The sequence below is a fragment of the Meriones unguiculatus genome, chromosome 9, assembly GCF_030254825.1.
Source record: "Meriones unguiculatus strain TT.TT164.6M chromosome 9, Bangor_MerUng_6.1, whole genome shotgun sequence".
In the NCBI taxonomy this organism is placed as follows: Eukaryota; Metazoa; Chordata; class Mammalia; order Rodentia; family Muridae; genus Meriones; species Meriones unguiculatus.
This window is the reverse complement of record NC_083357.1, coordinates 2,452,508-2,467,087: the sequence shown is the minus strand read 5'-3', so window position 1 is coordinate 2,467,087 and position 14,580 is coordinate 2,452,508. Positions and strand designations below refer to the sequence as shown.

At 48.9% G+C, this 14,580-nt stretch overlaps 1 pseudogene; it reads right to left on the bottom strand.

Annotated features, from left to right (window-relative positions):
• Positions 1–5,314: 5,314 nt before the first annotated feature.
• Positions 5,315–7,018, bottom strand: LOC132656550 (grainyhead-like protein 2 homolog; annotated as a pseudogene).
• Positions 7,019–14,580: the final 7,562 nt, after the last annotated feature.

Below are 14,580 nucleotides of genomic sequence, written 5' to 3'. Positions count from 1 at the left end.
CAATGTTCAACTTTGGGTGGCCTTGTGCCTAGCTATAAATTGGGAGCCTTGCTGTTAGCAAAGAGACACTGTGACAGAGGTGAGAAACAGGCATATCTCAGCCTATGGTGTCTGAGGATCTTTCTCCTTCTGGGTATGACAAAGTTCAGAATGTGCCCCTACACCTGTCAGAGTGGAATGTAGCTAGGTACAGTGAGACCAAAGAGCACTCCAGAAAACAAAGACAAGACAGCCCTCAAATGCTTCATCACAAGAGCCTTTGGCTTTCTCACAGGTGAAGCCTGGTGGATGTGTCTGGGTGCGTGGGTGCGTGCGTGTGTGCGTGCGTGTGCGTGCGTGTGTGTGTGTGTGTGTGTATGTGTGTGTGTGTGTGTAACTGATTTTTAAATCAGTTCACATTCCCTTAACAATAGCAAGCCATCTCTGGTGGTTTGAACGGGTATGGCCCACAGTCTCAATGCTTGGCTACATGGAAGGGCACTGTGGGAGGAGTGGTCTTGTTGGTGTGGGTGTGGCCTTGTTGAGGGAAGTCCATCACTGTGGTGGCAGTGTTTGAGAACAGATGAGTTCTTCTAACCCTTGCGTTATGCACAGTCCCCTTCTGCTGCCCGTGGATCAAGACATAGAACTCTCAGCTCCCTTTTTAGCACCATGTCGTCATGGATACTGCCAAAATCTTGATAAGGAAAAAAAAAAAGATGTTCATGGAAGCATGGTAGGGAGGGAAATAAAAGCAATCACAGTGCTTGGAGCTGAAGCAGAGGTGGAGAGCATGACTGTGCAAGCCTGGGACATGAGAGGGACAGCTGAAGCTGTCCTTTTGCTGTGGCAGATCTCAGAGTTCATGGAGAAAGTGTTTCTTCCAGATGACTGTTTTATACTTCATGGAATGGATCTGACTTCTGAGGCAGGAGGTGAGTCAGAGTTGAAGAGTGGAAGAAGTAATCCTGTGTGTCCCCAGACAGCTGCTGGCAAACCAGGCCTTTGAAAAGCTCATCAGCCTGAGAACCCGGGTACAGCCTTTAGTTCCTATCTGCTGTAGGTCAACATCTCTTTCTGAGCTCACACCAACAGGAAAAGGGCTCTGTGTGGACACTCTGGACACTAGTTGAGACTAGGTTCAGGCCACACAGCCTGGTCACTATGCCAGTGAGTGGGTCTCGTGTCCATCTTAGTAGCTTGAAGGATTTGGGGCCAGCTATGCCTTTGGCTGGCTTGCTAAATCATACCACATGAGTAGATTAATCTAGCTACTTTTACTGGTGCTAGTGTAGATAGAGAATAGTTTTCTACCATCCTTTCTCAGGCAAAACTGTCCTTATTGGACAGTTTGAACTGAGGCCCCTGCTTTTCTCTCCCAGATAGCTAAACATTCTGAGTCTTGAAAGCATCCTGTCAGTCATTCTCAGGGACAATTTTGGAGCATCAAATTGCCAGCTGAATGTACTCATCCAGCCTGTCCTGTAACTGGAGACGGGTGATGCTTAGAATAAGTATCACAATGCAATGTCCAGATTGAAACCAGAGAGTCGGGGAGAGAAATCAGCATTTGAATGAACAAGGGTAAGGTGTACACATTTCAAAAGAACATTATACCAACATATAATGTGGGACATCTGAATGGTAGGAAGCTATGTGGCCTTGGAGGTTTAAGGTGCAGTAATTATTGCCCAGCACTGTGCTCTAGGTTAATTAATTAAATCCTAATCTCTGTGTGGTGATTTGGGTATACAGCTGGTTTAGGAATAGCTGCTGTTTAACTAAAAGGTAAATCCACGTGAAATGGTAATAATCATCAACAACCTCAAATTTAAAATTTCTTGCTGTCCCGATTGTGTGGCAGAGCCTCTGAGAGCTGACTGTCGTGCTGACACTAGGTAGTGAGGGAAAGCAGAGCGCTCTTTCTGGGAAAGGTGGTCCATGGGTTAGCATCTAGGCAGCCGGCCTCTAGGTTGCTGAGCAACTTGACAGGTAAAGGCAGCAGCTGCCACCTCTCTGTCCTCTCTCTGCCTGTCCTTCTGTCTCCCTCCCCACTCTGTATTCTCTTCTCTCTTATGCTGGCCCACACCGTCTGCCTCATTTTTCCCAAAATAAGCTTTCTTGTAGCACACCTGTTTGTAGCATGTAATTTATATATCACAACACCATGAACCTCTGGGATTCTACTTCTAAGTTTTATCACCACAGGAGACACAGAGCTGATATTGCAGCTAGGAGGCTCTCTGAGAGAGCCTTTGGTCCTCTTCATTATGCAAACTTGCAACAATCAGACACTCATGACTCTATTTAATGTCACAATTTGCTTTTCATCACACATAATGAATGTAAAAATAGATACTTTACAATATTATATGAATTAAACACTGCACAACAAGTTTGATGCAAAGAGGTTTATTTAAGGGCAGAGTGGGAAAGATATGGAAAGACAGTGGGAAATGGTGGAGGGGACAGTGCCCCAGGAGAGAAAGTCAGATTGAGGGAGCAGTGACAGACAGGTCCTACATATCTGGAGCTCCACCTGGCTTTTACCTGGTGGTGGCAGGTGATGACATCAGAGCTTGCTAAGCAACCTAGCCTAACAGACTCTGCTGGGACTGTTTCTTTTGTCACGGTAATGGTACAGGGCCATGGAACATACCCATTGCAGAAAGTCTTCAGCTCCTGCCATTCTCCTTGGCTTATCTTCACCGAGGGTGTCAATGGGCAGTGAGACTAGAGAAGCTGCCAGGAGAAGAAAGGAAAGGGCCAGATCATTAGGACTAGAGCAATTGAGCAGCTGATGGAAAACCATTAGAGTGATCCAAAAAGTAACAGATACCAGGCTATCATTTAGTTTGGGTGGTTTTTGGTCATTAATTAATTAATTAGCTTTTCTCCATATCATAGCTTGCCCTCCCAGGTCCTCCCTCTCACTTCATCTCCCCCTTTTCCCCATCCCTTTTTCCACAGTGAAGGTGGGCCTCTTATGGAAATCAACCCAAGCTTATTTTTTTTAAGGGAATTTATTCTTTTGTAGTGTAAACAACTGTTCATGGTTTCATAACTACGCAAATCAGATAACAACTGAATCAACCCAGTCAGGAATGAGTATTGAATAAACATAGCTAAATTATAAACACCTTTTCCAGGGGAGGGCCTGGAGTTTTCTATCTTTCTTTGTTTTTCTGTGAACATGCATGCCTCACTAGGAAGGTGGCGCTGGCACAGTTATCAGACTTTCCTTTTAAAAGACCAAATCTGTGAGAATTTATGTCAAGGAGTGACAGTGCTTGGTTCAACTTGCAGCTAGTGCAAAGCCTTGAGCTGCATATTATTTGGTGTCATGATTACTGACAGGGAGCTATATATAGCCAAGGAGAATTGAGGGAGTTGTGGAATGGGAAGCCTTAGTCCAGAAGTCCCAATTTGTGGAGTTATGTGGTGAAAGGCTTGACATAGCCTGGCTAGCCATGTTGCTATGGTGGAAGACAGCAGATCTGGAGGCCAGCACTGCATGCTGCTCCGTGAAGGATGTACTGTCCCCTACCCATATTTCAGATGGAAGAGGAAGACATGACCAGAGCACCCAGCCAATCCGCCAAAGGTCCCATCTGTCCCCATGAGGCCAGGAACAGGAGCACAGCTACCTAACCTGCCCTGCAGTGCATGGTGAAGACTTTCTGGGACACAGAGAACCGGAAGCCATGAGCAAGTAAAGTGGGAGTGAAGAGATGGTAAGTGTGCTGCCAGCATCTCTCTCTGCTTTAACAAAGTGGAGGGTTCAGGCCAGGATCCTGGAAGGGATGCTGAATCCCTGTTTGCTTTATCTCTTGGGTCACTGAGCTGATGGCTCAGGCCACCGATCATGATTAAAAGAAAGGGGGAGGGAGCCCAGGATTCCTTCCCTAGGACTAAGGACTGGCTACCATGCTGCTAAGGAGAAAAACTAAAACTCACTACCTTTTTTTTTTTTCTGTTTCTCTCTCTCCGTAATGAGCCTAAAGACAGCAGAGCTGTTGGGAGCAAAATTAAGAGCCATTTTTTGGTAACAGTGACTGGGCAATGACCTTAGGGCATTAAGTAATGAAATTAGGTGATGTCAGCTGATTAGCAGCTGGTATTTGTGAAAGATCGATAAGGCATCCATGCCCCAAAAAGTGTATAAAACTGCAGCCTGAGCCTACACAGGCACGGCAGGCTAGACTCTCAGTGAGGAAGCCCCAAGACCGCCCATACCCAGCCTATTCCCGAACAGCTGTTTGAAAATCCCAGACCAGCTTAACAAACTGGCCGGGAGGGACCACCTTATCAGACCGGCCCTGGAAGGTGGCTCCTGATCAATCGCAGGTTCCTTTACATCTGAGGCCTGGCTGGAGCAGAGAATCTCCAAGGCCCATCAAGTCACCAGAAGATGGGTCTTAGGCCCGGGGGGAACCACAAAGTTCCGGGACCTAGAAGACACCTAAACACTGATTCCGGGGGCAACATCTCTGAGCCTGTACCTGTGGCCATGTTGTATTCCCCATAAGATGTATAATGTGCTATGCTATTCTTAGATATCTATGTGATTAGTGTCATTAAAGCAGGATTCAAAAATCATTCTGGCGTTGGCTTTTATGGATACTTTGCCGCCCTTTTGTGGCATCTCCCTTTTGTGGCATCTCGGTTAAAGTCCTCCAGCATAATCAAGGGCTCCTGACAATGGCTGTCAAGCAAACTTTGTGCTCCTTTTTACTGACCTGGTAGCAGAATGTCTTCCTGAACAAGGCCCAGTGGCTGTTTGCTGAGATCCCCTGGAGGCATTTAAACAAAATGACCTTCCTCAGAGCCATCTGCAGGTTCTGGGCCAGAAAATGGGTGTCCTCTTTACCCCACCCATGACCAGTGAGCCAAGAAGAAGCTCATCTTGTCCATCCACTCAAGAAATGTGGAGAGGTAAGGAAAAAAGACATCACAGTTCCCCAGGCTCTTTGAGATGAGTGGACTAGCTGAGTTTCCCTTGAAGGGGGAGTTCTGGGGGTCTCATGTTGAGCTATCAGAGTAACTTGTAGAGTGCTGGAGGACCTGGACTCCAGGCTCTTGGGGGGAAAGTGGACAATAAATAAGGGCCTGACAGGCTCAAAGGGATTAGCCAAGAGGCACAGGCTTCAGCTCCAAGCAAGTGGAAGAGCTGACAGTTGGTCCAAGACCCCGCCCCCTTCCCAGCAGTCTTGTAACAGTCACTGGAGATGGGTGAGGGGAGTGAGATGGGTCTCCAGGCTGGAGGGCAGCGAGCCCACCTCTCCCAGGAAGGAGTGCACCAGAAGCTCCTGACAAGGGGACTTGGGGCCAGGGCTCAGATGTCCATAAGTGTGATCTTGAAGCCTTCCACCATGCTCTCCATGTTTCGGGTGAAGGTGTCCCCATTTGAGGAGTGTTCAACGATGTCATCCATGTTCACCAGGACGCCCCTTTTTGCTCTTGTTATAAAGCTTTTTGGTTTTCTCCACTGGCAACCCGTACTTCTCAGACAGCGCTTCTGTCAGGCCATTCACTGTGGGCAAACTCAGCCTCAGGGCGTGGGACACCTCATCACTCTCCTTCCGCATGTACAAAAGCACTAGCCACACATTTTCTTCTTTGCTCTGCTTAGACGGTGTGGGACCAAACCTCTCTTCCAGGGCCTGAACATCCGTTCAACGAGGACGCGGCTTCTCTCGATCATCTGTGGTGAAATACACCTGTGCAGTCCTCGCAGAGTGAACATCTGGACTGAAGAGCACGGGCTGCGAGTGCAGGTCAGGCAGGGTGTTCAAGTCCGCGAGGTCACTTTTCTTCTGGAAAGGTTGGCGGCCAGCCTTCCCTCAGAGGAGTTGCTGCACTGGGTTGGGAGGCCTGGCCCTCCCCTTTCTTCCTCTTCTGCTTTCTGTCTTCCTCTTGGATTTTTCTTTCTGCTCCCTGGTCTCAGAAGACCTTGATCTGGCAGTGCGCTCTGTGGACGGCTTTCTTGCTGCGGTTACTGTCACTGTATGTGTCAATCTGAATCGTCAAAGGAAGTCCTTTCACGCCCTTCTGGGAGGAGAAATCTGTACTCGAGCAGTTCACGGTGATGAAAAGTCTTTGCCTCTTGGTTCCCATCCCGGGTGAAGGAAACAGCCTTGTGTGTGATCTCTTCAATGTCTGCAGTGGTGCTGCAGCTCTCCTTGTAGTCAGCGAGGTCGAGGACGCTCTGGGTTTGGCAGTGTGCTGCCGGGAATGCCAGTACTTGCAGTACTGCAGCTGTTGGTCCCGGTTTCTGCCTTCACTGAAGACCACCATCGCCGCACTCCTGACTTTGCCGCTGGGGTGTCGGGAGCATTTGCTGTCTCCAGTCTCACTGCGTGTTGCGGCATAGAACTGACGGAGTTCATGGGGCCTCCCCTGCTTCTGAAGGAGAGATTTGGTGGCATCTGGATGTACTGAAATGTTCCACTCCCTGCCTGGTCGTTCAGATAGTCTTCAGCAGAGGCAGAAATCCTCGGAGTCTTCTCTGAGGCCCCATCCCTGAAGCTCTCCCTGTAAGTGCTGCAGGCCTACTGCGCTGGTTGTTCCTGACATAGGAGCTGTGGCTGGCTATTGAGGGCAGGTCATACCGAGTCTGTTCAAATATGACGACCCGCAGCTCCTCGCCATCTGCGGGGGGTAGTGCACATGGTGCCATGAACTCCGGTGTGGAATCCTCAGCTTTCACCACAGTGATGCCTGACATGGGGATGACGGTCGGACTCTCTGTGATGGACAGGCTGTACTGCTCTCGCTTGGAACTCTCCACCTGCACCCGGTTCTCTCCTCCGCTCAAGCTTCTCTGGACTTCACTGGTGCCCAGACAGTTTCTTTTATCCGGGTCTTCTTGGCTGTCCCTTGCTTTGCTCACAGGCAGAATTCTCCTGTCTCGAGGAACTTGCAGTAGTCAAAGAGAAGGCCTAAGGCAGCAGCACTGTCCTCATCCCCACTGATGCTCATCATAGCTCGATGGCGCAGTCAGCGGGTTCTCCAGGTAGGACCGACTCCCAGGCTTCATCCTCACTCATAAGGGTCTGCGGGTACTGAAGGGAGGTCACTGGGTATGGACACTTAAGGCCACTAGTCTTTTATTATTGCCTGACTCTGGTGACACGTTTGATCTAATGAACTTGTTCCCCTTTTCCTGGACCCAAGCCTCTGGTGAAACTGGACTTTCAAGTCTGTGCAGGTGACGGTGTGTGAGAGCACAGAGATGGCAGAACAAGAGCTACAGGTAATTCTGCTTTCATTCCCCCTCACGACTCTCGCTTGCTTTCTTGCTTGTGCCCTCACCTAGCCAGAAAGGGGAGATGGGGCGGGGAGCTGGAATGGGGCCCGTGCTTGGAGGAGGCCCAGCGAGCATGGAGTCCTCCCGGAACACGACAGGGGCAGACACAGAGTGGAAAGCCTCAAAGTCACATTTTGATGAATATAAAACTGGTATGTTTATTGTAGAGAAATTTGGAAAATCGCAAGCTAAAACTCAGCTTCTGGAGAAGAATGCCATCTTAATAGTAGGTGTAAACACACACAAACACACACACACACACACACACACACACACACACACACACACAGGGCTATTAGTTTTGTTTTGCTCTGTTCTGAGCCTGGATCTAGTTACTTCGCTCAGGTTGGTCTTGGTCTCCCATTGGTATCAAGCCTGGCCTTGCTTCTTACAAAGGTGGAAAACAAACAATGTTTGGAATCATAAGAGTACAAGTATTAGATATTTCTCCTGAAATCTCTTGCAAACATGCACACTGTGCAATGGGCGTCCAGTGCTCTGCATGCTTCATGGCTTACTTAGGTCCCATTGTTGGACATTGAGGTAATTCTCAGCGTTTTGCTACAAGCAGCACTACCACAGGCAGGAAGGGGCTCCTTTCTTTTATTTTATTTTATTTTTTTCAAGATAAAGACTCGTTGGATGGAAAAGAAGACCTTTAGCTGTGCCAAAAGCACATGACACTTTCTGCAGATGCATCTTCACTAGTCCTCTCTGTTCAGATGGTGGCCATATGAGACTATTTAATTTAAACAAAATTAAAAGTTCATGCCCTCATTTGCATGGGGAACACATATGGCAAGTAGCTACTGTTCTGGGCAGCAGGAACTCAGCTCTTCCGTCTTTCTAAAGAATTCTACCATGCAGTTCAAGTCCACCAGTCTACACTGTCCCTAGCAAGACAGGACACAGGTGGCCAGTGCTGGACACTGTGATGCCCTAAAACACTCTGCCAGCCTAATGCACACTATCCCATTTGAGCCTTTTCATTTCCTTCATTATTAGGGATTCAGATGCTGTTGTTCATGCATTAACTTTCACATATATTTTTCTTTGGAAGTTAAGATGTTAGGCTATTTTCTGACTAGCTTTTCCATACCAAGATCAGTCTTTGGAGAGTAAATTAGGTTGCAGAACCTTTGCAGCTTACTGCATTTCCCTTATGCTAGTGTTCACCCGCTGAAGAGCACAGGGCTCAGCTAGGCAAAGCTCCCTCTAGTTTTCTTCCTGGCTTGTGTATTCCTGTCATTCTCTGTAAGACACAAGCCTGAGGCTACACAGACATCCCTCATTATTTGCCAAAGAACATTAAAAAAATAATAATGACCCCATTACCCACTCATTTAAGTGCTCACAGGTGCTTATATTTTTTTCTACTTTGTCCACATACACTTTGAACTTGTCAAACTGTTTTCAATAGTTTGCCTTCTAGAACATTTCAGTATTTGCAGAGAAATTATGTCTTCCCTATTCTTTTCCAAAAGAAACAAAAATTATACCTTTTGATCTAGTCTTTCTCCTCTCAAAAATAATCCTGAGATGAATCTTTTGAACGCTTCCATCACCTCAAGAAATTTCACTTATAAATTGGACCAGAAGTTCAAATTATAGATTTGGTGTGGATGTGGGACACCTGGTTACGTTCATAGCAGCGGGGCCGTACTCTGGGGACATGGTGACTTTGCTTGTTCAAGTTTCCCAGGGGCCCCGTGGAACTGGTTGGGCTGTGGCTTTTGTTGTTATAGTTTGTTTGCTTGTCTTTTGAGGCAGTCTTAATTGGTAATCCAGATTAGCTTCAAACCCACTATGTAGCCTGGGAGCCCAGGAGCCCAGGATTCCCTTGAACTCCTGCTCTTTTCCCTCCACCTCCCAACTGCAGGGCTTCCAGGCATGAACCACCTCCACAGTGGGTTATGGTGCAGGGGAACAACCCCGGGCTTAGGCACTCTAGGCAAGCATCCTGCTAACTGAGGGGCAGCTCAGGCCCCAAAGCTCCTAAGGGCACAGTGGGGAGCCCCTTTGGTTCCAGACACAGTCCCAGAGTCTCCCTGAACCAGGAGCGCCAGCTCCCACCTGCTAAAGTAACAAACGAGTTCCCATTTCTTAGCCCAGGCCTGAATTCCAGTATCCACCTTCTTGTAAATCTGCAAGAGAGAGAGAGCTCACTTTATCCAGAAGAACCTGGAGCTCAGCCCAGTTTTCCTGCGGAAAACCAACCCCAGCAGCAAGGGCGAAGCACATTTGGTGTCCAGCAGCCAGCTTATTTTTCAGGCCTCTTGTTCCAACTCCCAAATACTTTCCAGCCTGTGAGATTCATCTCCCACCACTGTAACCGCCAGCGCCTCTCCTGGCACTGGCACGGAGCTAAGGAGCCTGGATCTTGAGGGACTTTTTATTGTTGTAGCTGCTTCTCAGCAGAGTGCCTGAAGCATACTTGAGTGACTGTGACTTGGCAACCCTGTGGGGATCTGGAAAGTATGGAACTGGCCTTGAGTCCATTTTAGTCAGGAGGCCAATCTCGCTGGCTTCCCTGGCAGCCCATCAGTCAAAAGCCAAAAGCCCAAACTCACCTACAGCTCAGTTCTGAAGGCAATGGCTCTGGGGGCATTTGCCAGTATCTGAAATCATTTTTGGTTGATAACTCTTAGGCGGAAGAGTGGCAGTGATTTTGGCATCTGTCTATAGGGTAGGGAGCAGGAGAGGTGCTCAGCACCCTGCGGGGGCGGGCCTGGGGGACAAAGTCCCTACAAAGGACCAGCTGGAGCCCCTGAGGTAGAGACTCCAAGGTTTGGACTTTCAATGAGTGCCCAGGGTCATCAGGCATCATGCCAGGAGAACAAACATTGCATTTGTGGCTGGACATTTGTAAAAGGAGATGGCTGGCTTTTAAGAGTGCCCTCGCCTCTAACTTTGGAAGTGTCTGAAAGTTCTATCTCTTGTAATCCCTTCTCCTCAAGATGGGAAGTAATCAGACAGCTAGAGCCAACTGCATCCTCCCGGGGTGGGACTTGCAAGCTTGGGACCAGGGACATCAAGAAAAACAGACTAAGTAGCCTAGATGCCCCTCAGCTGGGGACCTGAGCCCAGCTGTGTCTTGCCCTGGGGGACGGACCGCCCCAAAGCACCATCCTCTAGGCACTTACTTGTCCAGGATGAAATAAAGATCGAAAGCCCCCCCCCCCAGCAAGCTGGTCTGCAGTCCTCCAGGAGGCCCCATGTCCAGCGCGCACCAGTAGGAGCACCTCCATGCAGAGTCCCCGCAGGCCCGCGCCCGGCCACCCCGTGCAATCCATGCTGCTGCTGGAGCGCTGGCCTCTCTTGTGTCCCTGGGACATCAGGGACGCACCATAGGCCGCCTGGGCTCCTTTCGGGTCCCCAGGCTCCCTGAAAACGCACGGAAGCAACTGTCCAAAGAAGTTCAAGGATTTCGCTCTGGTTTCTGCTGGTTCTGAGCCTCGGTGTCGGGTTTCAGGGACCCCAGGGCGCTGTGCTCTGTGGAGCTCCTGGGCTCGGGCCGCCAGGCTGTTCCCAGGCTGTGCTTGAAGATTGGCAGTCAAAGCGGTTCCGTCCAGACGGCTCTTTGTCCTAGATTTTAAGCACGATGGGGTGGGTTTTCAAACTGTTCTTGGTCGGGGCAGTGTGCTGTCTTTGCTCCCTCCCTCCTTGGTTTTTTGTTTTGGTTGTTTGTTTTGGAGGGGAAGAAAGTCTAAAGAGTGCCACCTTGTGGCCAAAGGCGGCGAAAGTGTTGGGGGTCTGTTAGATTGGGTGGGGACATTTTGGTGACAGGGGATAAATCCTTGAGTTTTCAGGTGAGCTGCTCGCCTTTAATTAACCCTTCCTTCTTGTCTCGCTTCTTGCCTTTCCCACCACCACTTCTCCATTCCCTCTAGCCTTCCCGTGCCTTCGTTCTCTTTTCTTCTTCTGCATCGGCTGATACAGTCCCTGTAAACATTTGATGAAAACCCATTTCCTTCAAGCAACCTGGCTCCAGCTCCAGGCCAGGCCCTTTCAAACAGGAGCCCTTGTGCAAAAAATCAGGGAAAAAAGCAAGGCCTTCGTGAGCTGAGCCATCAAGTGATCTTAGTTTTATAGCTACTCACAAAGGTGGAAATCTGGACACGCGATGCCGCTGGACAGAGTTCTTGAGGGCTTGGCCCGGCCCAGGCATCTAGATTTTCTCGTCTCCAAGTTTTAGGGAGCCTGGGACATGAGCTCTTCCTTTCTGCCTGTAAACTTGGCCTTTCCCTGCCTATCTCTGATGAAGCACTGAGGAAGTAAACAGGGCTCAAGCGATCAGGTACAGTCACACAGGTCTGTGCCTGCCCTCCTAGAATGAAGGGTTTGAGTCTCAGGCACCACAGGACACAAGGTCTAGCTTCTTCACCCACTCTGGCAGTCACTGCAAGTCTGTCTCCAGTTCTAGGCTCTTCTCGATAGGCACACCTGTTGCCTCCGCTCACGAGCCTCTGAGACCTTCACTCCCCACCCGACCATCCTGGTAGTTTTCCTCCAAAGCATACACCATGAAATTCCAGCATCCTGGAATGTTTTATTCATCGATTGTGCCTTCAAACCAGCACATTGATAGCGAATTGCACTAGCTCCCCTCTGAGGCGACCTCCAGAGTTGCCCAGACTCAGTTCACACACCTCCCAGCTAGGTATCTCATACGTGACTTACATCACTGTGCAGAATTGATGCTGTCTGGTTTTTGAGACTCGGGTATGAGATATTGTGGCTCCCCTCTTCCTGGATCACTTACTCTGAGGACACCCAGTGGCAACCATAGGAAACCCAGGCACCACACTGGTAACTTGGGTGCTGATTCTCCTGTACCTTGCCAAGTCTTCAGGAGACTGCAGTGTCTGAGACCAAAGCAGGCACCTTACCTGGGTCTCCCCTGAATCCTGATCTGTGGAAAGCAGGAGACAGCTTTTTATCTGTGTTCTAAGCTGCTGGCTTTAGAGGTGGTTTGTTATGCAATAGCTGGTAACGAGATAAATGCATTATTGTTTTACGCAGTGGAGAATATCTGTAGGATGGAAATGATTCAACCGTTTCACAGACTTGCTTGACGATGAAGCTATTTTCAGGTAACACATTCTGGCACCCACATTTTGGGAATGAGTATAACCAGAAAACAAATAATTAGGGGAACTGGTCTAACTGGTCTAAGCTGGCTTTTTTTAACTTTCTCCTGCCTCAAAAGAGGAAAACCCATCTTGGCCTCACCAAGCTCTATGAGGAGGAGGATGAGAAATCTACAGAAACCAGCTGGACCAATGAAGGCTGGAAAACCAGGACACTGGTCCAGGGTGAGAAGGAACTTGACAGTGTAAGAGTTTGTGAGACTTGCATGGAAAAGGACTAGAATGTCTCTGTATGGAAGCAAGGGACAGGAGGAACCCGGGATTAGGATCGTTTCAAACGAATGTCCTCAGGGTCCTCTGAACTATTTAAGAGTTTGGGTGGCACAGGAATGCCTTGAGAATATTGTGGCAAGAGTGATCTAGAAGGCCAGCCTGGGAAAGAACGGGAGTCACCAACAGAGCTCTGTCAAGCCAAAAGTACCATGATGGAGGACAGAGGCTTAGATCCCAGGAGGAGGAGATTCCATTCAAAACGTGTTTGCAGAGAAGTGGGGAGGGTAGAAGAGTGTGCCTCTCCCCAGGACAAACATGACCCTAGAGAGGGCAGAGAAGCAGCTGCAGTCGTTCAGGTATTAGAGTGTACCAGCTGCCCTGCCTGTCTTCCAGGATTTTGCAAAGAGGCCTGTTGATAGGAACCTACCATCTCCAGCCTGGATCATCTCCAGCTTGCTGCTGCTGCAGCCAGCACTGACTCCTGCTCCTCCTCCCTCCTTTTCTTCTCCTCCCTCCTCCTTTAATGAAGGTTTTAGTTTCACTGTAAGATCAGTTATGTAAATATGTTTTTGTTTTAATCCCAATGTGGGATTTTAGTTGGGCTATAGTTTGTCCACACTAGATAATTGTCTCATTCTGGGGGTGGCCTTTACCAGCTGGTAACAGCCTGCAGCATGGAGAGGGTTGTGGTCTAGGACTCTGAGGGATAGAAATATGGGACCCGGAGCAAGAAAGTGTGGCATTCAGCATGTGGCTTGTAGTAGTTTGAAGTGACAGAGATGGACAGTGTAGCAGATGGAGAAAAACGTTTCACCACAGAGGCTTGGAGGAGACTGGGTTTCTAATGCCATAGAGGAAACAGCAGGGTACGAAGGAATGAATATACTGTCTCAGGATATGAGCAAAAGGTTTACTTCAGCTGCTGCTGACAGCTTGTCTTCCACATTGCTCCCAGAGCGGATTTTCTGTTTTTGCTTTGTCTTCCTATAGTCTGGTTAAAAAAAAAAAAAAAAAAAAAAAAAAAAGATTGGAAGAAAGACTGAACAATTACACAACGTGTAGAAAAGTTAGGAGTGGATATGAAGGGGGTTGAGAGAAAAGCGGTTAAGATAGTAAAATGAGAAATGCCACTCAGTTGTGCTGTTTCGGGAGGATTGCAGAGTTGGCTGTACAACAGTGTTTATGGGTAGAGATGGAAGCGCGTGGAAAGCAAATAGTGCCGCTGACAAGGGGAGAAAGTGCTCAGATCTGGAACTAAACACGGGGCTTTCCCTGATCTTGCCCCCCTCACTGCTCTCTGGGCAGGGGGTTCAGAGCACCTGCCTGTGACAGAGGGGAGGAACAGGAAGCCCTACAGGCCAAAAGGACTCTGGAGCCAAGTGCACCACTAGAGGAACTGCCTGGGGCTACACAGGCCCCATCAACCTTTGTGCAACACATGCCTGCTAATGATGGTGGGGAGGCTTATGATGAGCTGGCATGGCCTTTACCAGCTAGTCACAGCCTGTGGCATAGAGAGGGGCGTGCTCCAGGACTCTGAGGGATAGAAATGTGGGAGACACCAGTGTTCTACACTGATGCAAACAAAATGGAACAAGAGCTTATAAGTCAGATAAAATAAGCCAGGTGGGTCCCCTCCAGCTCAGGGCTCCAGGGCCATACCTCTGCCCCTCCTGGAGGTTTCCTCCCAATCCCCAAAGGAAAACTTTTTTTTTTTTTTTTTTTTGTGCTGTCAGAGATCGAGGGTCCCAGTGCCAAGGAGACCTAAGGAGCTGTACCAGGCTTAGTGACAGAGACCATCTATCCCTTTCTTTTCAGATTTGCATGTTCATTGAGTTTGGGCTAGGCTCTGTGCTGACCACACGGGATATCTGGATGGCTACAAGTTCTTGTCCTCATGGAGCTCAGATGAGGAGGTCACTGGGGACA